The sequence below is a fragment of the Cupressus sempervirens genome, chromosome 10 (genome assembly GCF_028749045.1).
Source record: "Cupressus sempervirens isolate cs-2001-9-10 chromosome 10, ASM2874904v1, whole genome shotgun sequence".
Lineage (NCBI taxonomy): Eukaryota > Viridiplantae > Streptophyta > Pinopsida > Cupressales > Cupressaceae > Cupressus > Cupressus sempervirens.
Genome location: NC_143127.1, coordinates 791,836,374 through 791,861,899, shown reverse-complemented (window position 1 = coordinate 791,861,899; position 25,526 = coordinate 791,836,374). Strand labels below are relative to the sequence as shown.

General features: G+C 36.9%; 1 long non-coding RNA gene across 4 annotated transcripts in view; it reads left to right on the top strand.

The window, feature by feature from the left end:
• LOC149536288 (uncharacterized) overlaps positions 1-14,089 on the top strand; it is a 61,056-nt gene extending 46,967 nt beyond the window's left edge. For 3 of the 4 annotated variants that reach the window (XR_016357745.1, XR_016357743.1, XR_016357742.1), the window contains exons 3-6: positions 13,158-13,226; positions 13,318-13,554; positions 13,655-13,720; positions 13,807-14,089. This is a non-coding gene — a long non-coding RNA (uncharacterized LOC149536288). The remainder of the gene's footprint in view (positions 1-13,157; positions 13,227-13,317; positions 13,555-13,654; positions 13,721-13,806) is intronic. The other variant, XR_016357744.1, reaches the window with a different exon arrangement.
• Positions 14,090-25,526: the final 11,437 nt, after the last annotated feature.

Sequence of the window (25,526 nt, the reverse complement as noted above, 5' to 3'; positions counted from 1 at the left end):
GATACACCTCAGTAGTCTTATCCTCTCATCATCTCACTAACTTTTGTGCTCAATGGAGGATAATCCACTCTTGGTGAACATGTGCTTAGTTGTGAGGCTTCTCATTTCACTAACTCCTAGTCATTCTAGAGGCCTTTATATACAAACACTTCTAGTGTGTATACACATGATATTCTCATTATTGTTATTTTGATCATCCATTATTAGTCCATATTGTGCTAGTGCTTGAGCTTCTTGATCTTGGTGTTATTTTTTTGTAAGGCGAATTCTTACATGGTATTAAAGCTGAGGGAGCTTCTCTTCACATAGCTATTGGAGACCATTTTTGCTTCACCTTTTGGAGGACTTCGTATTAGATCCGAAGTATCTTCAGCTATTGGGAGCATCTAGAGCCAAAGCAAACCTCACCATTACATTTGGAGTGTCGATTTGGTGAATTTTGACTATAAATTTGCCTACCCTAGGCCATAGTCAAATTTGAGGCAAATTTTTTTTGCAAACTGAAACCTAAAGGCCCGATTTGAAAAATTTAGTATGATCTTTTAGATCTATGAATTTAATTTTTAGATCTACATATTTTAATTTGCATCTCTGCAAGTATTTTTTTGGATCTACAATTTTTGTTTCGAAATTTTTTGGCCATCAGGTTTGTACAGGATCAATTTTTATTGCAGGAAATCGGGTGGTCAAATCCTGGTGCCCGTGGTAGAATATTCCATACAAATCCATGGCATATTCCTCCATAAATTGGTAACCGACTGAACACACATCACACCGGGTGAAACAACCTCCGGCGGCTTTCAAACCAAGTTCCATTGTGAGGCACTTTGCTTTTAAAGGCATTAGACCCCACACCACCGGCCTAGCACCGCTGCTTCATGGTGCTGCTCAAATACCATTGTCCCTACCACCTCTTCTCCTCTAACTTTGGTGCCACCCACCGCTGCTGGCCTCCAACACCTACACCTCTAGCTACCATGAGCCAGCAATGTGGCACGTCCTTGCGGCTCCACACAACACCACATGAACAGTCTGACACATTGGATACCAAGTTAGCGCCTTCATCAGCAGATATGTGGCACTGCCATGCAAACTCCTAAACACGTCAGCAGGCCACATCAGCACCCATGTGTACTGCTACACAAATCCTAGTCACTAGACACGTCAACAATTTGTACAGTATAGACTGCATAGTTAGCCTGGCTAGTCTTTTTCACTGACATCACCATTTCATTGTCTTAAATTTGACAGTCATTTGACTGTCACTAGCAGGCCAAATTGCACTACCACATCGACCATTTGGATGTCAAATTTAACCTTGCAGTTTCCTGAGTAGACCCCTCTCCATATGCAATTTTGATTTGACAGTCCAACTTTGCGAGGCCATATCTTAGTCATTTGGACTCCAAATTAGATACAAATTTTTTTTAGGCTAGAATTTTTTGAATTTTTCAATGGTGCTATTATTTTCTAGTTTTGGTACATGAATTTCAATTTTTGGTGACTATACTTGTCCAATCTTGCATTTGGCAACTTCAAATGCTCTGTAAGGGCTCATCTGGATACATTTCCAGGTTCTATTTTTTTTTTAAGTACTTAATTTTTTGTCTACTTTCTAGATTTGCAATCAGATTATAAGCTTGTGTGGACAGAAATACCACTTTCAAATATAGGTCCTTTTTTGCATTGTATTACTTTGATTAAACTTCAAAAGTGTTGTATATTTGAGCTACATTACTAAGTACCATATTTGAACTCCAAGAGGAGGTTGTAAACAACAAAATAAAAAGTCCACTTTTGTCCATTTTGACAAGTGGCCTATTGTAAATGCACTACATATAAAGTGCCTAAAGCATTCATTGGGCGGGGGGGGGGGGGGTTCGTCTTTGATTGAGTGAAAAAGGGGGGGTGTATCTTGTGTTCTTCTGTCTCCTTGATATTGTGCTCTTTCTTTTGCATTATGGGTTCCTTCTCTATGTTAACACCACATAATTATGCTACTTGGAAAGAAAAGATAAAAAACCATTAGTTAAAAAAGATTTAGTGCATTATGTTACGTAACTGGTGGAGAAAAGAAACCTAATTTTGATGCTGATGAGTCTCATAAAGAAGATTGGGCATCAAAACAAGAAATGGCCCTAGGAACCTTGTTAAAGAATATCTCATATCTTGTCAAATATCATATCAGGAACATTAACAATCCAATAGAAGTTTGGGATAAACTTGAGGCATTGAATGGGGTAGTAGATAAAGATATGGCCTACACCATTGAGGAAAATCTTCTCAAATTAGATCCTAGGAATTTCGACACCATCAAAGATTATCTTACCCAAGTAGACATGTGGAGGGCACAACTTAAGGATTGTGGTGAACCCATCAAGGATGGAAAGTTGATCAAACATCTGATGACTCATCTTCCTCCTGAATATGTAGCTTTTCTTGCCATTTATAATACTCACAAGTTAACAATGGTAGTGCCTTCACTAACCCTTCATTCAAGTCATTTTCAGGAATATTGGTCTTAAAACATGAAAAGTTAGTGAGTATGGGAATTCTCTAGTCTTCCAAGACCAAAGCCTTGGTAGCTAATCAAGGGAATTAAGGTGGTAAAAAATCCAACAAGAAGAAAAAGCAGTGGAAGGCTAAGCCACAAGATGACACACAACAATCTTCCTCTAAGCATCAATCTTCCTCCACACAAAAATCTTCTTTACAACAAGGTAAGTCTTTTTCCAAAAATAATAAGAAGGGGAATGACTTCAACAAAAGGGAGAAGAAAACTTGTGCCTATTGTAAGAAGAATGGTCATGATGAACATGAGTCTAAGGATAAGCAAATTGATGAGTTGCTAAACTCAATGAGGAAACATAAAATTGATGTACCAAATTCCTATAAGGATAATGGATCTTCAATCACTTCAAAAGGTAAGGGACAAGCTTTGGTAGCAAGTACAACCAATTCTGAGGAATGGGTTCTTGATTCAGAAGCTACACAACATATGGGTGCTTCAAGGGATCATTTTTCCTCTTTGAAACCATCAAATGTACCTTACATCTATGTGGGAAATGACACACAAGTGGAAGTTGAAGGAAAAGGAATGTTGAGTTGGACAATGGAGTTTTCAAGGATGTTCTTCATGTTCCCAACCTTAGCACCAACCTTCTTTCAATCTACCAAATAACTCACTATTGTTGTGGCAACAAAGTGGAGTTCCTTCCTAATTCAGTTTTTGGTGAAAAATCTAAAGGATGATTTTATGGTGGCAATTGGAAAGGCTAATCATGAGACAAGACTTTATTGTTTTTCTCATTTTGTGCCTAAGTCTACTTCCCTTGCCTCGTTGACCCACTCAAATTCACAAAGTAAAATATGGCATGAGAGGTTTGGACATCTCAATTACCACTACCTTCAACAACTTAGCAACAAGGATATGGTCATAGGTCTACCTCAAGTCAAGTATTCAGAGGGTGTATGTACAAGTTGTGAAGCAGGCAAGCATCCCAAAGAGAAGTTTGACAAGGGGAAGTCTTGGAGAGCAATTGTTGTTCTTGAATTGGTTCATAGTGATGTAGTTAGCCCATTTCCAATTCCATCATTTAGAAAGGCTCGCTATGTTCTCAACTTCATTGATGACTTTTCACACTACACTTGGGTCTCATTTCTAGGTCATAAGAGTGAAGTATTTGATAATTTTATCACCTTCAAAGCTCAAGTTGAGAAGCAATCAGGGAAAGCCATCAAAATTCTTCTAACAGATAATGGAAGGGAATATGTGAACTCAAGGCTTCTAGACTTTTGTACTCATGAGGGTATTGATCTTCAACATTCAGTTGCATACACTCCACAACAAAATGGTGTTGCTGAAAGGAAGAATAGAACCCTTAAGGAGATGACCACTTGTATGCTTCAACATAAGTCTCTAGATCAAGTTTTTTGGGCAGAAGCCATGAATTGTGCCAATTACATCCAAAATGAAAGTCCCCATAAGGCCTTAGATAGAATTACACCTTTCAAGGCTTGGTGTGGAAGAAAACCAAGTGTAAAATGCCTTAAAGTTTTTGTTTGTCCAGCATGGGCAAGGGTACCTCCATAAAGATGAAAGGCATTGGAACCTCAAAGAAAACCTTGTATATTTGCTGGATATCCTGAACACATTAAGGTATACAAGCTCATGGCTCCAGAGACACATGAAATATTTTTTGAGAGGAGTGTTCACTTTGAAGAAACTCCTCCAAGTTTGGCTTCTTCAAATCCTCCTTCCTCCATCATGGAAAGTGATGATAGTGATGATAGTGACTTGGAAGATGATATTCCTTCAAATTTGACTTGCAGGACACCATCTTGGCAAGGTTCACAAACAGTTAGGATATTCCTTCTTCTTCTTCCACTAGACCTCGTTGGGCACAACAAACACTTGATTCAGCAAGTTCATTGGTGGGGAATCCTTTAGATACTAGGAGGACGAGGTCACAACACAAATTATTTCCACATGCATATATTGCCATTGCTTCTAATCCATGATCATTTAAGGAAGCATCAATGATTCCTGAATGGGACAAGGCCATGGAGGAAGAATATAACTCTTTAATGAAAAATAACACTTGGGACTTAGTTTCTCTTCCTAAGGGAAGAAAGTTGGTCTGATGTAAGTGGATCTATTAGACCAAGTTTGCAATGGATGGAAGTGTAGATAAATATAAGGCTAGACTTGTTGCCAAAGGTTTCTCATAGGTTCCTGGTATTGACTATACTGAGACCTTTGCACCAGTAGCTAAGATGAACATCATTCATTTGACACTAGCTATTGTTGTAGCTCATGGTTGGGTTGTTCATCAAATGGATGTGAAGAGTGCATTCTTGAATGGTGTGTTGCCCCACTTTTCACCATGTAACCATTTTGCAAAAGTGGAAAATTTTGTGTCTCACTTAAGCCTAAGTATGTTTGGGTCTAGTTTTAATTCCTCTTAGGTGAAAAGATTCTCCATCAGATTTTTTATCTTTCCCTTCTCCCACATTTCAAGGTCGGGTGGTTTTCCTTGATGTTGTGAGTTTACGGGTAGCTTAGTACCTAATTCGATGGGGATTCTTGCAACATGCAAAAGTTGTTCGTAAAGTTGGGCTAGTTTGTAGCTTATCATGTTTTTGATGAAAGAAGGAGGCTTGTGGAAAATTGAGCATCACCTTCTCCTCAGCGAGTTTTCTACCCATGAAGGTGATTTCCTGCAAAGAGCAACAAATCAGGCTCATGAATCGATGTAAGAAGACAATGAGCTATCTTATGGAAAATCCTTATTTCACTACAATATTCTACCTTGGGAAACATTCAAGATTCATCATAGTGCTCAAAATCATCTTAGGCGAAAAACTCAAAATTGACTTCTCCTCGGTGAGATTTTGACCCATGAAGTTTGTTTTCATCCAAAGGAAATTGTAAAGGAAAGAAACAAGGAAGTGGGCCCCTTTTTGACTTTTGAAGTCTTTTAAGCTTTTCCAAACCTAAAGGAAATATTAACTCAAAGGATAAAGTTCAAAGGAAAGCCTGGGCAGAAAAATGAGAATCGTCTTCTCCTCGGTGGGTTTTCAGCCCATGAGGATGATTTTTCGCATTCAAGAGAAAATCAACTTTGTAAGCAGATTGGGCCCAAAAATTACACAAAAAACATCTTAAGATGATAACGGAAACAATCTAACCATTGTGGGAAAGGTATACTGAGCAGAATTCAATTAGGTGAATATTTCCTTACAGAGTACTCTATTCATAATTCTTTGATACTTAATGGGAAACAAAAAAGTATGTATGAAAGAAAGGAAAGTTACTATTGGGCCAATGGAAATAGTGGAAAGACACTGAAATATTTGTTAGAGCTCTTGCATTACTATTTCAATGGATTTATCCGTCAATTCATTCATGTGGTGCAAATTTTGAAGATCAACAGATGAATTGAGACCCCTATATAGATGGAAACATAACAGTTATTCAAACTACCTCTTTTTCTTGAACTGTTATTCTGTTAAATTGTTCAATGCTTTCAATTAGTCTCTATTTGCAAATTCAATATCTTGTTCTTCATCTAGGTTCAAAATTTCAATCTATTTCATTCTCAGACAGAATGGCAACCAAGTTTGCAAGTTTTGATGGACTAAATGGAATCAAGTCCACACTGTAGAACTTCATGGATACTTCACTCCATTTTTATTATATGCAAGATTTCCAAAGGAGGCTAAGGTCAAAGCCAATTCATCCCATAACTAAGAAGCTCTGAGGATGTGGACTAGTAGAGGCAACTAGTTTCCCAATGGTACTCTAGGCTCTAGAATTGATTTATGAATGCATAAATCAGTACAATTCAGATACTAGACAGATTGTGTTACCTAATCTCCATTGATAGGAAAATTGTGGTGAATTTTCTATGAGTTCCAGAATGGGAGGATTTTTTGGACTTGACAGTAGGAGGAGCAATCTCTGAGTTCTCTACAAAGAAGATCATGTGGAGAAAGGAAATTGCGTAGTCCTGGTTTCAAAAGCCACAGAGTGTCAAGAGTAAGGTTCCCAAAACTCTATTTGGTACTAATCTCAAACTTGAGATTGTAGACATTCTAGTTCTCTTGCACAGATTGAAAGGTGAGGTAGAAGCTCTAAATTTTGTTGAATAGTATTTCTTTCTGGTACAAGTTATTTGTTTAGATACACAATATATTGATTGGGCTCATGAGGTAAGTGAAAATCTTTCCAATGCTCTTAGTGCTGCAAAGTTCTACAAAACTTTCTATATGTCTTCCTTTTTTATTTACATGCTAGCATCTCTACAGTTATGGCTAGGCCTTCCAAGAATAGAAAACTTTCCTGATGATGTGAAGTGTTATGAGTTCTATCCATGTTTGCAATTACAAAATAGTCATGTAGAGTATGTCAAAGTTAATGATGCATTCACAATGAGAATTTGTAGGGAACTCCAAGGATGCCTAGACACGAGATTCAATCTAGAGGAAATGGCAACTATTAGTCAGCTCAGAAGCTATTTTATCTAGTTGTCATCTTTATCATATTTGCATCTTGCAGCATTCGATGGATTCCCCTTGAAGCTGCCTAGGTATCCAAGCAACATGATCATATTGGTAGAGATTGTGAGGCAGGGAGTCCAAGTGAACGTGTTAAGCAAAAGCTTGAAGAAGAAGGGATATGAGTTCCCTATGAAAGTAGGAGCTTTCGGTTGCAAGTCCTAATCTGATGCAAAGAATATGCTCAAAGTGTTCGAGATGAAATACAAATTGGAGATGTATGAGGTCTTGAGACCTATGTTTGATCCCAATCGATATGTTAGGGAGGTGTTGTAGATTGGGAGTGTGATGAAACACATTATCATGGTTGAAGATTATTAGGTGGATTGTAAAGATGAATTTTAAAGTCGAGATCATGCTTTTTCTAGGCTCACAGTGGAGCAAATAAAAACATATAATATCAATCTTAATATTGAAGGATTTGAGGATGATGGGTAGTATATGTATAGTAATACATATCTGACTAAGTTAAGGAACACTCCTATCAATTCAGAGCCTTATGAGGATGTTGAGGAAGATTTAGACACTATGATGGCCTGAATCATCAAAAGAATTGGGAAATGGGTTGAATGGACATCCAAGAGAAGCCAGAGTAAAGGCACAACCACTCAAGCTTCTCTAGCAACTACAACTCCCTCTTCCTCTCAGAGTACTACACTAGGTGTAACACTAGCTATCACTCAAGGACCAACTCAACCTTTAGGAGGAGGTGACCAACCTCTAAACAAGAGCATCCCCATAGCTAAGACTTGTGATGATGGCTCCCTCCTAGTTATTAGAACCCAAACTAATGCTAAGGAGAAGAAGATAGAGGAGCCAAAGGACAGTGCTATTACACCAATCCCCTCTCATCATGTCACCCCACTTCCCTCACCTCATAATAGCCTAGTTCTGCCAGTAAGTGCTACACTTCTGAAACCAAGTGGCTCCCTAGTGTAGATAGTAGATTTGGCAGATGGAAAGAGAAATAGCAGTGAGTCTACTAAATCTGATGAGACAAAAAAGAGAACCTTAGAGGTGGAGAAAGGCCAGAGCTCTTCCAAGCTCATTTCTCATGCCTTGAAGAATCCCTTCTCTTCAACTATGATGACAATCACTCCAGTCAAGAAGAAGATGTTAAGCATAGACTTACTTGGGACAGCCTCCAAGGTGATAGGCACTAATTCTTGGTTAGAGGATACTTTGGAGAGAAAGAGAAAAATGAAAGATGAAAGCACCCTCGCCAAGGATACTATATCCCTTGCAATTCATTCTAAATCTACATTAACCAAGGTGAAGAACCATAAAACCTTGTCTATACTTGGGCAAGATCTAGAAACAGGGCACCTAACAATGGAGATAGCCAAGCCCAACAAAGAAGGAAGAATTGAAGATATGACTACTGATGATTTTACTCTACACTTGATGGACCTTGGAGAGGCTAGACATGACACCAAGGTTGGCTTGTGGAAGTCAACCAATGAAGTAATTGAGGGACAATTGGAAAACTTGAAGTTGTCAAAAGTTAGGATGAAGGCTGAGATAGAAGAGTTGAAAAAATTCATCAGAAAATTGGTCACTCCATTAGCAACTATCTCCAAACTATTAGTAATGAGGAATCCTATTGCTACCAAAGTTCAAGCCCTTATCTCTTGACTTCAGGAAGATAGGCACTTCAGCCAAATTGGTAAAGACTGGATTGGGAAGCTCAAATTAGAGGGAGTCTCTATTATAGAACAAATCAACAATGTTATCTTAAGATTAGAAATAGAGAAGGATATCATCTTAGCAAATAGTAGTACTTTGGCAAGAGAAAGAGTGAAGAGTGACAATTGTATCTCTCTTCTGAAGATGATCATTCAAATGAAGGCAAAGGAAGTTGTTGAAGTAAAAATCTTGCCAAAGGGAGACAAAGCTCTATTCGAATGGTTGTAGAGCATGTAGTTCAAGTTAGAAATGATCTTATTAGCAGAAAAGGGACTTAAGGAAATAGAGGATAAAGTAAAAAAGGCCCAAGACAAATGATTTGAACTCATGAGGGGACTACATACAGATTCACAGACTAATGGCCAAGGGAAAGCACTCATTGGGATAAATGTCATGAAGGAGAATTTCTCCAAATTATGAGATAGTCTAACTAATGTATCTTCAAATAATCAAAACAAAGTTGCAGAACTCCAAAAACTTAGTGGATGCATACATGTAGCCATGGAGGAATTGCCAAATCAATTGAATGTTGTGAAGGAGTTGGCCAGGGAGCATTCTAAGTGGCTCTTGAGATACACAAACATACATGTGTCTAGGCATGAGGAACTAATCCCAATCATAGTTGCTGCTAAGGCCTATAGAACAAAAGTAGAAAAGGGGAAGAAGACAAAGTGATTCATATTTCGCCCCCTTTTCACTTTCTTATGTAATTATTGCAATACGACAGACTAGTTTCTTTCCATTTTTCATTCTTTAAGGAGATGAAATGATTGAATTTCTATTGTAATGGTCATCTCAGAATCCTATATGTATGAAATTGAAAGATTAATAAAACGTCGACAAATTTTTGGTGTGAAGTACTTAATGTTGTAGAGTCAATTGAATGGTATTTTGTATCAACTATTTTATGTTCCATTTCTGTTAGTTGTTAGTTATATGTTTTCTCTTTTATTTGGATTGAAGCAAGGAAATAATAGAGTTTCATTCCCCTATTTCGAGGCAGCAAATGGATGTGATAAGTAGTTTCATTGCATGTTCAAAGATGAATCTCTTAAAAAAAAATTCCTTTCAGTTAACTTCTTCTTCTGTATAGTTTAGATCCTAATTAATTCAGTTCAGTATTAGTTGTTATTATATTTTAAGTCATTAAGCTTTGTGAGTTCATAAGATGTGTGGGTTCATGAACTTAATCGATTCTTCAAAAATCTTTTTCTGCCTGAGTTAGATCCTATTTAGGTTTGGCTCATTTTTACCTCTTTTTTTCTCGAGTCAAGAACACACCCCCATATTAGTTTTAGGAATAAAACATAATTCATTGCAAATCCACCATAGGGAGCTGTACCTATTAATTTAGAGAAAGGTCAATCTATCCAAAAGTGGCTTTTCAACTACTTGTAATCAAATATTGTTCATAATTTGGGCATTCAAGAGTCATAATAAAAAAAGAACAAATATCTTTATCAACATTGTGATCTTCATGAAGAGATTTATATGGAGTAGCCATAGGGTTTCATTAAAGATTCTACTTTGGTTTTCAAATTGAAGAAGTCTATCTATGGCCTCAAGCAGGCTCCTTGGGCTTAGTATGTCAAGATGGATTCCTTCCTACTCTTAGCAGGATTCACCAGATGTCATTCAGATTTGAATGTCTACATTCTTCAGAGGGATGACTCACACTTGATACTCGTGCTTTATGTAGATGACTTGATCATTACAAGAAGTACTTCATTCATCATTGCCAGTATCAAGACTTCTTTGCAAGAAAAATTTGCTATGATAGACTTGGGTTACTTCATTATTTCCTTGGTATTGAGATCACACAGTCTTCAGCTAGGATCACACTTTCACAACCCAAGTATGCTCTTGGTCTACTTGCTCAATTTTGCATGAGTGAATACAAGCATGCACCTTCTCCCTTTCTTTCAGGTGTTAAGTTAGAGGCAAAGAGTTCCACTCCACTTGTTGATGCTACATTTTATAGATAGTTGGTTGGGAGTCTCATCTACTTGACACATACATGCCCTAACATAGATTTTGTAGTTGGCATGGTTTCTCACTTCATGCAAGAGTCACATGAGCTTCATTGGAAGGCTGTCAAACACATCTTGCACTACATACAGGGTACACATACACATGGGATACACTATGCAACAGGTACTGGGCTTCAGTTGGTTGGTTATACAGACTTAGACTATGTAGGGGATCTTGATTCTCATAAGTCTACTTTAAGTTACATGTTTCACCTTGGTTCTGGCCCCATTTTCTAGAGAAGTAAGAAGCAAAATACTATTGCTCTTTCTTCGATTGAGGTTGAGTATCTAGGAGCTGTCACTACAACTACATAAGCTATTTGGTTACAACATATTTTGAAGGAGTTTGGATTTGACATACCTAAACCTACAATCATTCACTGTGATAATCAGAGTGCTATTGAGATCTTGAAACATCCAGTTTAGCATTAGTGGACTAAACACATTGAGGTTCATATACACTGTATCAGAGAGTTGATACATGAGTAGGTCATTGCATTGCAGTATTGACATATAGTAGAACAAGTTGTAGATATCTTCACCAAATCCTTCACTAAGGTCAAGTATATCCATTTGTGAGATCTCTTGGGGATGTGGGATATTTCAAAAAGGGGGGTCCCTTGACTTCTCTTCTTTCTTATGGGACAGATCTTTTCCTTACATAAGGTCTTCTTCTCTCGCATCTTCTTTATTGTACTTATCTCTCTTTTTGGGGGAGGGTTTTTCCCATGAGGTTTTCCATTGTTCTCCATTTTGAGAGAGATTGCATTGCATTGCATCACATTATAGAGCATTGCATTTGTACATGGGTACCTAACATGGCCTCGTAACTAGGAACCATTATGCATTTTCATCCTATCTTTTGTGAGTTTAAGTGCATTTCCCTAGGTTTCACTTAAGGGGGGATGTTAGTGTAAATAATTAATTATTATTACATGGGTATATGCACCGAGTTGTGGTGCCAAAAAGGTGACAACTTTTTATTTTATTTTTTGAATAGTGCGTATGTACTTTTTAAAAAGTGAAATTATATAAATGGGCTGAATACCCACAACCCATTTATTTTATCTCAGTTTTTTAGCTTCTTCCAACAACAGCACATACCCGAGTTGGATAAAACAAAACTTTTCACCACCCACCTTGCCAATATGCCTCCTCGTCGACAATATTCAAGATCACAAGCATGCCCACGCCCACACCGTATGTGATCTAAACTTCATTTTTCATTGTTTGATACATTTTTCATATTGTTTTGTAGGTTTTTTATACTGTTTTGTAGGGTTTTTACAATTTTTATTTAGATTTCAATTGATTTTTTATCAAGAAATGTCAATAATCAACCGGTAAATCCACAAGAACCTCAAAACCCTCAAGAACCTCAAAACCAAAACCCTCCCCAAGAAGAACAACAAATTTTGCAACCTAAACCAATTGCAAAACCTCCACCTAGCACACAAGAAAATATAATAAATGATATAGAAAAAGGCAAACCTGAATTAGAAGGACTCAATGGTTGGTTGAAATAATCTAGACAAACCAATCCAATGAGGGCTCAATTGGCATCATCCCTCGAATCCATTAAGACCCAAATAGCCTCAGTTAGTGGTCAATTAGATATTTGGTGGGTTAAGAAGGATGAACAAAAAATATTTTATGCAAATAAATTGTCATATGAAGATGCTAAAAAAAAGAAATACCAAAAGGTAGAATATGTGCATTATTTAGAAAACCTGGTGAGCAAGATACTATTAGAGAGGGTACTAAACGGTTCCCCATCCATTGGTGCATACATGATGCTATTAGAAATAATTTTTGGGATAGGTGGTTGATGATTTTTGATGCCCCTCCTTGCAACAATCACGAGGTCCCTATGTATTTTTTGAAGAAATTGTATTATGAGTTTGTCCTTGGGGAGATCCCCAATTATTTTGATATATTAGACTCCCAGGGTAAAGGTGGTGGGTCATCATTTGAGAGGCTGAGAGCACATCATGACCCTAATGTAGTTAGGGCACCTGTGGTCAAGCCACAATGCGAGCATGTGACTATTCCTTTAGTTGTGAAGGAACATGCAGAGGCCAACACTCTAGGGACTATTAATGCTTTGACATAGACCCTCATCCATTGCATGAGCCCATTAGTTGAGGGGGAGCCTTCCACGCGTTGCGGTCACATGTGCAGTTCATGCAAATCCTTATGCACATTTGACACTCATGCTGGAGATGGTGCAGATGATGGGCTCGTCATTGATCCGTTCCTAAATGAGACATTTGGCATTGACACATAGGTAAATTACAATTATAATTTACTAATTTGATCACATTTCATATGTATAGTGAATGAATAATTAATTAGCATCTATTAACATTGTTCAAAATTCAGGGTCAGAGTGTTGACGAACCTAGCAGCGATCCTCCGGCCCCATTTTTTGCCCTATCCACAAGTCTAAAGGTATGTATCAATGTAATCATTTAAATTAATACATATATTCATTAAGTAATCATATTAAGGATTGACAAAAAAAATTATGCATGTGCATCAGTTCTCTACAGGATCGTCAACCTTTACTGCAAACTTGGAGCATAGACATCATACGAGCTATGTACAAGTAGATTTGTTTCATGTTAATTTAATTCATTTGATTATATTTGTTTCATGTTACATGTAACGTGTATTGTATGACATGCAGCTTATGACGTTAGACACTCCTCCTTATCCCTGATAGTCCGTCGATCATGGAGTGGCCGTAGCTATGGCTAGCTCATAACCATTGATTGAGGTATGAAAGAATTTTCTTGGTTTTAGTTGCTGTTTATAATAGTTAGTATCAAAATTTCTAATGTTATTTATAATTGATTATATTGATTAAATTGTTGTAGGGTTTTGTTACGCTTGATCATCCACGAGCCTTCGAGGTAGACTTACAGAGCGACTATTTGATGGCAGTAAGAAAATAATTAATTTTGTGTGTACATATATTTGATTTCAACATATAATAAATATTGATTCATATCTACTTTGTTTGTATCAGCTCGAGTTAGAGAAGAGCCTCAACAAGAGGATGAGTGAGCGTGTTAGGAGGATCCCATCATCTCCACCATCTCCCTCCACACAATGACAGAAGACCTCAAGAGACTTGTTTCCTTCCCCTCATGGGAAGGAAAATATATAGTTGATCTAGACATGTATATATATAGGCATCAATGGACATATTCGATACACATTTGATGTATATGACATTCTATATTTGATGTATGACATTATTCAACTTATGACATTATTGGTTTATATATGATATGTTTGTTCATATACAACATTATTGGTTATCATTAAAAATTATGTGTTTGTTAATGTATATGACATTATTGGTTGTCATTTTATATTATATGTTTGTTCATGTATGACATTAAATTAGATATGTTCGTGTATGACATTAAATTAGATATGTGCATGTATGACATTAAATTAGATATGTTCATGTATGACATTAAATTCATTACCTAATCTATTCAAAACTTTGATAGAATATTTATTAACAATAAACTTTATCACTATTTAAGCATAAGTTAATCATTTCCAATATGTCATCATCATATGATTTATGATCTTGTTCATGTTTAAATTTTTCCTTCTTTGTCATTTTTTTATCAAGTTTAATTCAATACCTAATTAGTTTAAATTTTTGATACAATATTGATTGGCAATAAACTTTATCAGTCAAGATCGATCTCACAAATTTTAAGAGGCGTTGCTTGATAGCTTGACTTGTTTTCGAGGTAGTCACAAAAGGATCAAATGCCCTGGAAAGAAATCCATTACTATAATATACCTGACACTTCCCTTAACAAAAATAATATCTGGTACCAATTTATTCCAAATCAAAGCAATCAAATTCAAAATACACTAAGCATTCGATAAAACAACTGATAATATAATACAAGCCCCAATAAACATAGTAACAATGCAAGATCTATAATGGTATTACCTACAAATCAACATTGCACCAATCCTACCCTTTATAGTATTAACCAATTGCACAAAGTGATACTATAACTATGCTCCTACACTCTATTTCACCCATATATTTTATGTCTTAAGTTTTTTGTCAAGATTAGTTGTATGGAAAATACCTTGGGAGGGATCACTAGATCACAAGAGTTGTGTTATCTTGTGTTATCCAAGGTCAAATTCTTCAACTACGCCAACGTTGTATTCATACAAACAATAATTAACCATGCAGGTGTCCTAGATTATTGTGTAGATTAGATTCATTTTAGTACAATGCAATGGTTATAAATCATTCTTTCTATGTAAAATATTTGTAAATTTAATTATTCAGGTTAATCTTAAATATTGTTACATAAGAAGAAGATCAAGTTTTACAATTGCTAATAATCATTAATGTATGCACATACACTTAAAAAGGATGACCTAAAGAAGACAAATTAAGTATGAAGTCGATACAAAATCAATAAGAGAGTTCTAACATGATATCTTCAATATTTTTTGAATTAGAGAAAACTAAGTATTAATATGATGATCTCTATGAATCTACATCACCATCTAGATGTCTCTTTGCGTCTCCCTAACTCTCTATTTTATCTCACATTCATCCTCTTCTTATATCTGTATTCATTTATCACTATCTTTTTATTTCCTTTAATCTTCATGTCTACCTACACCTTCTTTTGTTCCCCTCTATCTCCATGCATCTTTCCTTCTCTCCCTCTCTCCTTCTTCCTTTATAATTATATTTCCCTACACTTTCTTCTTCGTAATCTACCAAACTAAACTTGTGGCCTTCCTAATATCTTACTCCTTTAGGATATCATTTTTGTGGCCTATGCAAAGTGATAGGGTCATCTGTGAACTCCTCCAAGGTGAGTACTTCTCTAATCAAGATCTTGCACCTTTTTGTTTTAGGGACACTAGCCCTATTGCAAGCCAATAACTTTAACTCTTTACCAATGGCTTCACCAACCACAAGTTTCTATTGGGACACCTTCCTTATGTTGAATTGGTTGAGAATCAACTCTTGGTTTAACCCTCCAATTGTCATACGGTACAAAATCTTGACTATCATAGAATTATTTGTAGGTCTCCTACTCTAATTTTATGGACTTAAATTCTAACTATTCTATGGGGTAGATTTAGACACCCTTTTGGAATTCATTTAAGACTCGAAAGCCCAGATTCCCAATTACATTCCTGTAGCACCTAACCCATGCAAAGTACATAGACTTAATAAGGTCACACTAGGTTTGGTTTTCAAAGTAATTACTAGATAATTGGTGCATGGCCTCAGAACTTTTCTACTAACCAAAAATAACTCAAATCCACCACTAAACTACACCCATCAATTCAATTCAACATTTTTATATTTTTTTGGTCTCAATCCTACCTGAATACACTAAGCTATTCAACTTAGGGACTAATGCAAACATGGTTTTTCGATCGAGACACTTCTTGAGCTCTAGGAATCTATAATTATACCCTCCTTACTTGAATTTTCTAGAATCTTAGAGAATTCCATTGGTTCAAATACAAGTTAGGGCTTCATTTGTGGAATGAGCTCTTAATAAGCCTTTTCCTAGATTGTTTTTAGAAAACTTTCCTCAAACACTTTAAATCAAAACTAAACTATCTCAAACCAATTTAAAATATCACAATAACACAAAGGATCTTCAAAAAATCAACTTAGTTTGTAAGAATCACCATAGATACAATCACACAACTAAAACCATACTCCCTAAGACCAAATAACTTAAGTCCCTTTAGTTAGGAGTTCTTCTAAATTGAAAGTTGTCTTCTTAATGTTTTAAAGTGTCAACCAAGTAGCATCCTCAAATAAATGGTGTTTCTATTTTACTAGGTATTCATAGTAACTAGACCTCTTGGTTTGTTTGGCTATCCTCTTTTCTAGAATGCATTCAATTTCTTGTACCGGTGATTGAGGGTGGTCTTGTAGCTCCTTGTCTTATGGTAGATCTTCATTACCTACAATGGCGATACCAGTAATAGGACCTTTATATGCACATAGGTCAGCTATATCATATAATAAGTTGAAATTAGATAACCATTAAACACTTTGCAAAGTATTGCCTACATATCATTACAACCACATCAACTGAGTTCAAATTAATATTTAGAATCTAGGAACACATCAAGAAAGACATACGAAAGGTGAGAGAGATTTGGCACGTTTTCCTGACCAAATTTATTTAGCCAGATTTACCCGGTCACTCAGAGCTAATGGAGCAAATAGTTTGATCCCACAATGAAAGGTGAGGGAGATTTGGCAGTTGGCAACTTTGTACTAGCCAACACTACAAGTTTTAGCATCACCCGAGATGGTTTCGTAAAATGAAAATAGAGTGTGATCTCCAAAAAGTGAGAGAGGTTATTGTAGGTCTCCACAACACGGTCCTGTAGGAACTAGAATTGCATCCATACCTCACATGAGCTCTGAGATATGCCCTGTCAAAGATCACAGCCCTATGGCATTTAGTGACCCATAGAGACATTTCGGTTCGACATGCTCGAGAATGTTCGAGCACCAAAGGAGATAGGAAAAGGTTGGGGATAGGGTTTACCCAGTCACCTAGAGCTAATAGAGTAGACAGTTCAATCCCACAATGAAAGGTGAGAGAGATTTGGCAGTTGGCAACTTTGTATTGGCCAACACTGCAAGTTTCAACATCACTCGAGATGGCATCGTAAAATGAAAACAGAGTGTGATCTCAAAAAAATGAGATAGGTTATTGTAGGTCTTTGTAACTTGGTCCTGCAGGAACTAGAATCTCATCCATACCTTTCATGAGCTCTGAGATATGCCCCGTCAAAGATTGCAGCCCTATGGCATTTAGTAACCCATAGGGACATTTCGATTCAACATGCTCAATATTGTTTGAGCACTGAAGGGGATAGGAAAAGGTTGGGGATAGGGTTTACCTAGCCACCTAGAGCTAACAGTGTAGACAATTCGATCCCATGACGAAAGGTCAGAGAGATTTGACAGATGTCAACTTTGTACTGGCCAACACTACAAGTTTCAACATCACCTGAGATGGTGTCATAAAATGAAAATAGAGTGTGATTTCCAAAAAGTGAGAGAGGTTATTGTAGGTCTTTGCAATATGGTCTTGTAGGAACTAGAATCACATCCATACCTCACATGAGCTCCTAGATATGCCTTGTCAAAGATCACAGCCCTATGGCATTTAGTGACCCTTACAGATGTTCTGGTTCGACATGCCTGAAAACATTCAAGCACTAAAGGAGACAAGATGAGATTGGGGATAGGGTTTACCTGGCCACCTAGAGCTAACAGAGTAGACAGTTTGAGCCCACAATGAAAGGTGAGAGAGATTTGGTAGTTGGCAACTTTGTACTGGCCAACACTGCAAGTTTCAGCATCACCCGAGATGGCATTTTAAAATGAAAATGAAGTGTGATCTCCAAAAAGTGAGAGAGGTTATTGTAAGTCTTTGTAACATGGTCTTGTAGGAACTAGAATCACATCCATACCTTGCACGAGCTCTGAGATATGCCCCATCAAAGATCACAACCCTATGGCATTTAGTGACCCTTAGGGACGTTCCAGTTCGACATGCCCAAGATCATTCAAGTACTAAAGGGGAAAAGACAAGGTTGGGGATAGGGTTTACCTGACCACCCAGAGTTAATAGTGCAAACTGTTCAATCCCACGACAAAAGGTGAGAGAGATTTGGTAGTTGGCATCTTTGTACTGGCAAACACTACAAGTTTCAGCATCAACTGAGATAGCGTCATAAAATGAAAATAGAGTGCGATCTCCAAATAGAGAGAGAGGTTATTGTAGGTCTTTACAACACGGTCATGTAGGAACTAGAATCATATCCATACCTCGCACAAGCTCTGAGATATGCCCTGTCAAAGATTGCAGCCCTATGGCATTTAGTGACCCTTAAGGACATTCCAGTTCAGCATGCCTGAGAATGTTCAAGGACTGAAGGGGATAGGATGAGGGTGGGGATAGGGTTTACCCAATCACTTGGAGCTAATGAGCAAATAGTTCAATCCCACAACGAAAGATGAGAGAGATTTTGCAATTGGCAACTTTGTACTAGCCAACACTACAAATTTCAGCATCACCCGAGATGGCATCGTAAAATAAAAATAGAGAGTGATCTCCAAAATGTGAGAGAGGTTATTGTAGGTCTCTACAACACAGTCTTGTAGGAACTAGAATCGCATACATACCTCGCACGAGCTCTGAGATATGCCCCATCAATGATTGCAACCCTATGGCATTTAGTGACCCTTAGGGACGTTTCGGTTCAGCATGCCTAACATCATTCAAGCACTGAAAGGGATAGGATGAGGTTGGGGATAGGGTTTACTTAGCCACCTAGAGCTAATAGAGTAGACAGTTTGATCCCACAACAAAAGGTGAGAGAGATTTGGTAGTTGACAACTTTGTACTGGCCAACATTGCAAGTTTCAGCATCACCTGAGATAGCATCATAAAATGAAAATGGAGTGTGATCTCCAAAAAGTGAGAGAGGTTATTGTAGGTCTCCACAACATGGTCATGTAGGAATTAGAATGGTATCCATACTTTGCACGAGCTTCAAGATATGCCCCATCAAAGATCGCAGCCCTATGGCATTTAGTGACCCTTAGGGACGTTCTGGTTCGGCATGCCCAAGATCGTTTGAGCGCTAAAGGAGATAGGATGAGGTTGGGGATAGGGTTTACTCAACCACCCAGAGCTAACATTGCAGACAATTCAATCCCACGATGAAAGGTGAGAAAGATTTGGTAGTTGGCAACTTTGTACTGGCCAACACTACAAGTTTTAGCATCACCTGAGATGGCATCGTAAAATGAAAATGGAGTGTGATCTCTAAAAATTGAGAGAGGTTATTGTAGGTCTCCACAAGATGGTCCTGTAGGAACTAGAATCACATCCATACCTTGCATGAGCTCTAAGATATGCCCCATCAAAGGTTACAACCCTATGGCATTTAGTGACCCTTAGGGACGTTCCAGTTCAACATGCCCGAGAATGTTTGAGTGCTGAAGAGGATAGGAAAAGGTTGGGGGTAAGGTTTACCCACCACCTGGAGCTAATATAGCAGACAATTCAATCCCACGATGAAAGGTGAGAGAGATTTGATAGTTGGCAACATTGTACTGGCCAACACTACAAGTTTTAGCATCACCGGAGATGGCATCGTAAAATGAAAATGGAGTGTGATCTCCAAAAAGTGAGAGAGGTTATTGTAGATCTTTGCAACATGGTCTTCTAGGAACTAGAATCGTATCCATACCTCGCACGAGCTCTGACATATGCCCCATGAAAGAATGCAGCCCTATGGTATTTAGTGACCCTTAGAGACGTTCTGGTTTGGAGTGCCCAAGAATTTTTGAGCACTAAAGGGGACAGGACGAGGTTGGGGATACAGTTTACTTGGCCACCCGAAGTTAAAAAAGTAGACAGTTTGATCCCACGACAAAAGGTGAGAGAGATTTGGCAGTTAGCAACTTTGTACTGGCCAATACTACAAGTTTCAACATCACTCAAGATGGCGTTGTTAAATGAAAATGGAGTGTGATCTCCAAAAATTGAGAGATTTTATTGTAGGTCTCTGCAACATGGTCCTATAGGAACTAGAATCGTATCCATACCTCGCATGAGCTCCGAGATATGCCCTGTCAAAGATCGCAACCCTATGGCATTTAGTGACCCTTAGGGACATTTCGATTTGGCGTGCCCGAGAACATTCAAGCATTGAAGGGGATAGGAGAAGGTTGGGGATATGGTTTACCTAGCCACTCGGAGCTAATGGAATAGACAGTTCGATCCCACGACCCTTTTTCCACTAAGTTGCAAATTTGAGCAACTTTTACAACTTTCAACAATGCAACTTTGCACAAAAAGTGCAATTTTTACATTTTTCACTTGATTAAAATTCTATGACTTAGAAAAGGTTTGGAAATAGTAAAATAACTTATTTCCAAATGGTCATCCCTTTACTAATTCCCAAAATCCTGCAAAGTTGTTAGCATTTTTGCAATTTTACTTTGACAACTTTTGCAATTTTTTACATGTTAACTCCTAGATGCCTAAAACTTAACCTAATGACCCTAAGGAAATATATAACCTTCTAAGAAACATAAAATTCTTTTTTTCCTTGAAAGATCACCTATGTTACTCATTTTTAAGCCTAAAAAGTGGCCCATAGGCATATTTGACACAAAACCCCACAAATACAAATAATGACCAGGGGTAACTTCCAAGCATGGAAAGGGTCTATTTAGGTCAAAACTAAGATGAATCCAACATTAGATTCAAACTATGCAACTTTCATTGGCTAGTTGCTTCACAAACTCAAGATTGGGCTTCTAGCCTTGAACATGGAAAATCGCAAACATCTCCTCACAACCCAAAGAAAAGAATCATAGATTTGGATACCCTTTTAGGTTTTATACAACATACTAAAGCCTTGGGATCTCAAGAGAAGTATGTAGCAACTAAGTTTTTTAAGGCTCACTTAGGAATGCAGGTAATTAAATATCCATTAACAAAGGAAACACCCTACCCCTTGAGAAAAAATTCAAACAAGAAATTGGAACATGAGGGGGATCATGTAAGATGATCACATACTAATTTTCAAGCCTCAAAACCTTCTCTATAGTGTGTTATGGAAGATGTTGCTATGAATTTCTAGCATGCACATGTATCTTGCATGCCTAGGGCATCAAGTTTTTCTCTCCAACCTCATTCTTTTGACCTAAAACCAAAAGGAACATACTTTTTTTTTTCCTAAATCATATTCCACCAAGGGTCATTAATTTCCCATGGTGGGATCTCAAGATATGAGGGAAAATAGATGAAACCCTAGGTAATGGCACAAAATGGGGACAATAGTTAGTAAAATGGGAATATCTTGAGTTGTAGAGTGAATTAGAACCTCATTCCAAGTTCAATAGAAAGAAGATTCACAAAGCTATCCGACCATACAAGATATCCATACTTATATATGATCAACTTGACCAATGAGTAGCAAACATTGAATAAAACTTAGAATTTTTGCCTTTTTCTCTGTTGTTTCAATTTTGTACAGCTTGTACAGATTGGTAGTAGTGAAATTTTGGTATGGTCGGTATGTGTGGATTGGTAGTACTCATACTTCCTTTGTAACCCAACCTAATCTGGCCAATTAAGTCTGTGACTCAAAGTGGGTGTTAGTTGGTGCTAGAACAAAGTCAGAGTTTTATCTTTTGGAATCTCTAAGAAGTGGTTAAAGGGTGTCTAAAGAGGTGAAAAGATAGTGTGGTCCTTTGCTAAGTGTCTAGTTGTATGAATTAATGCTGATCCATTAGCATTGTCTTAGAGACATATGGAATAGGAGCATGGGCCTTATTTGTCATGGATAACTTAAATTTCTTCAAGACATAATGACATGTATTCTAGAGATAAGCACAGATCATTATGATGCATGTAAATGATTTTTTTGTGGAAGTTTACAAAAGCATATTTTCAAATGAGTGACACTAGATTTGAGGTTGTTCTTGATCTAATACAAAGGGAATACCAGGAAAGGAATCAAAAGAAATTGAAATATTCCTTATAATATATAGTAGAATGGAGTTGTTGAGAGAAAGAATCATTCTATATATAAGGTAGAAAGTGTTATATGCTACATCACCAAGACATGCCTTGTTACCTATGGGAAGAGACATGCGGAACAATAGTATACACATACAAAAAATATCCACACAAGATGCTAGGGAAGATGACACCAGAGGAAGCTTTCATAGGGAAGAAGCTAGATGTTAGTTGCTTAAATATATTTAGAAGTTTGATATATTTTCATATTCTAAGTGATACACATGTACTAAGTAAGATCTAACTATATATGTGGGGTACTTTGTTTGGTATAGTAAAACCTCAAAGGAATATAGGAATTTTCTTCCAAACACTAGAAGAGTTATACTCAGATGTGATGTTAAGCTCATGGAGGAAAAGGCATTTAGAAGGTATAAATATTTTCTACTAGATGATCAAAGTGAGTAGCTGATAAAAGCTACAAGGATAAATTGACCAAGTCAAAGGCATCAAATCTTAAGTATAGTTACTAGTACAAAGTAGGATCATGTGGTGAGGATTCACAAAATATGGACAAGCTAGTGCAACATGAAATGCATCAAGAAGATATAGAATTAAATGGACATGTTTCAATAGTTTTTATAACCCCAAAACTCAAGTTCATGCACAAACCAAGTTACCCCCCATTGACTAGGCTGCTCTCTCTATTAGGTCAACAAACACTATTTTTTGGACTTATCTCACAAACTTTCCAAAACACCAAGAAAATAAACACTTGTTTCAGATACCCTTTTCAAATTTATATAACATATCTAAAAACAAGATATCACTCCTTTGTAAAGATTGTACAGAATAGGGTAGTTTGTCTTAGAATTAGGCCTAATTAGGCCACTTTTACAAAGCAAGTGTGCTTTAAACTTAGCTCCAGACTTCCAAACTTTCTATAGTATGGTATTTTGATGCCAAACTAAAGATTCCACATTCCTTTTTCCAAATTGAATCTTCTAGACATGCTTTCCAACAAACCCTCTCATTAAATGGTACAAAACAAGGGTTTTATGGTTCTCCCACTTCCAATCACTTCTAAGACTTGTTCAAAGACTAAACACCATATTTAGTACATTCCCTAACTCATCCAAACATAAAATCATACCCTCATTAAGGTAAATGTTCTACTAGTGTACTTGTAGCAACATTTTCCTCTCTTTTTTCCACTATTAGTCACGGTGATCACCCCTTAAATGTTTCTCCCTGCACTCAAATCGGTTAGTAGCATTTGAAACATGTTATAATAGATCCATAACCTAGGAAACAACAATAAAATACCCAAAGAATGAATCAAATCATCATAAAACCCCTTGAAACAGTTAATTTTTTGGGATTGTTACAGCACTGTTAGTGTAAATAATAAGACAATGAGACTTTTAATGCTTCAAGATCACCTTAAACAACCATGAAATGACTATATGAAAGTCTTAATTCATCCCTACAAGAGTTGAATGCTGTAGTCAATGAAGATATAGTGAAATCATTCAAAGAAATAGTGTTCAAAATATTCCAATTTATTGGCTTTGTTGTCAAGATCTCCTCCTTAGTCCTTGGTGTCTTCAATGAATCTATCTTCATAGAATGAACTTGGTGCCCCTACACCATTAAGCGATGATGATGAACATGAGTAAAATTATGAGATCTTTGCCTACATGTTACAATGAAAAAGTCATATCTATTTTGAAATTAAGAACTATAAAACAAGTTTCAAGAGAAGCTTAGGCTGGAAGACATTTTTTCTATGAGATGACTACTCTTGGTAATAAGCTACCAAATATTGAAACTACACTCAAATCAAATATTTATAAGGATAAGGAAGAACTTTTGAAAGATAGTGGCTATGCTAAGTGTAAGAATTTTCTCAAGGCAAAAAATGAAAATGACAAGATCTAGTAGCTCAATCGATAACACAAATTTTCCAATTGTTGGCCAACACTGGTGCAGGAGCACCAAGGTCACAAGCAGGAGGCAAGATGAGGAGTTGGGAAATTGATGGATCCTTAGGTGGATTGGAAGACAAATGGCCTTCTAAGGTCATTAAAAATTGTAATGAGTTTAATCATGGACATGTGATCTTGTTTTGATCATATTGTAATGAAAGCTTTAATGTAAGCCTTAATGGCATTATTGAGCCTACAAGGTACCTAGGGGTCACTAGGAATGGATTTGGATTGATCCTAGGTTAGGGGTGGATAGAAAAGACCTATAAAGGTCTTGAATAATACAATATAAGCCAAAATGGGCTTAATGGAGTCATGTAAGGCGTTCAAAGGGTAGCTATGAGTTTTGTCTAATGTTTTGTGTTTAATAAGGTCTAAAATGACCATATTAATGTAATGGGATAGTCATATGGCAAGGAAGATCAAAAACTTGTCAATTGACAACTAAAAGTGTCAATTTGACAACTAAAAGTGTCAATTTGACAACAAAATAAGGTGATTAATGCACAAAGGTGGTTAAAGGGGTAGTTAGAGAGGTTTCATTTGGTTTTGAGAGTCTAAATGAGTTTAAAACCTCATTCCCATGTGTGGGAGACAAGTTCAGATGGTCCAAATTGATTGTTAATGTAAGAGTTTTGAAGTTTGAGTAATGAATGCATAGTTTTCCCTGAAATTTTGATAAAAAATCTAAACTTGTAAATGTTGTAATTTCATTTTCATAGTACCTTTTGATCTGATTCTTTTTGGAGGTGATAGGGAAATGTTTTAACTTTCATTTAGTATTGGTATGAAGATTTAATCAATCATTTTTTATTTTTCATATTGACTGTCCTAAAATTTGCTGTAGGTGACAGTTTAAGAGGGGTTTGAGAGTCATTTTGTGAATCTGACCCATTCTACTTTATGTGATTAATAGGGCTTATGGAATGGGTCAATAATATTCTAAAATATGTTCTTTAATCATTCATGTGTAGGGAAGAACCTGGATTTGAGTTTTTGATGCCCAAGGGTATGGGGTTGAGTGAGAAAGAGTGCATAAAAAGAGGTATGTGACTGCTCGAAAGGTGGAGTTAGTGTTTTCTCCAAAAAAGAGTTACATTTTATGTTGGAAGTCATATAATATAACCAAATTGAAGGTTTTTGAACCATTTTGGGGTTCTAGAGAT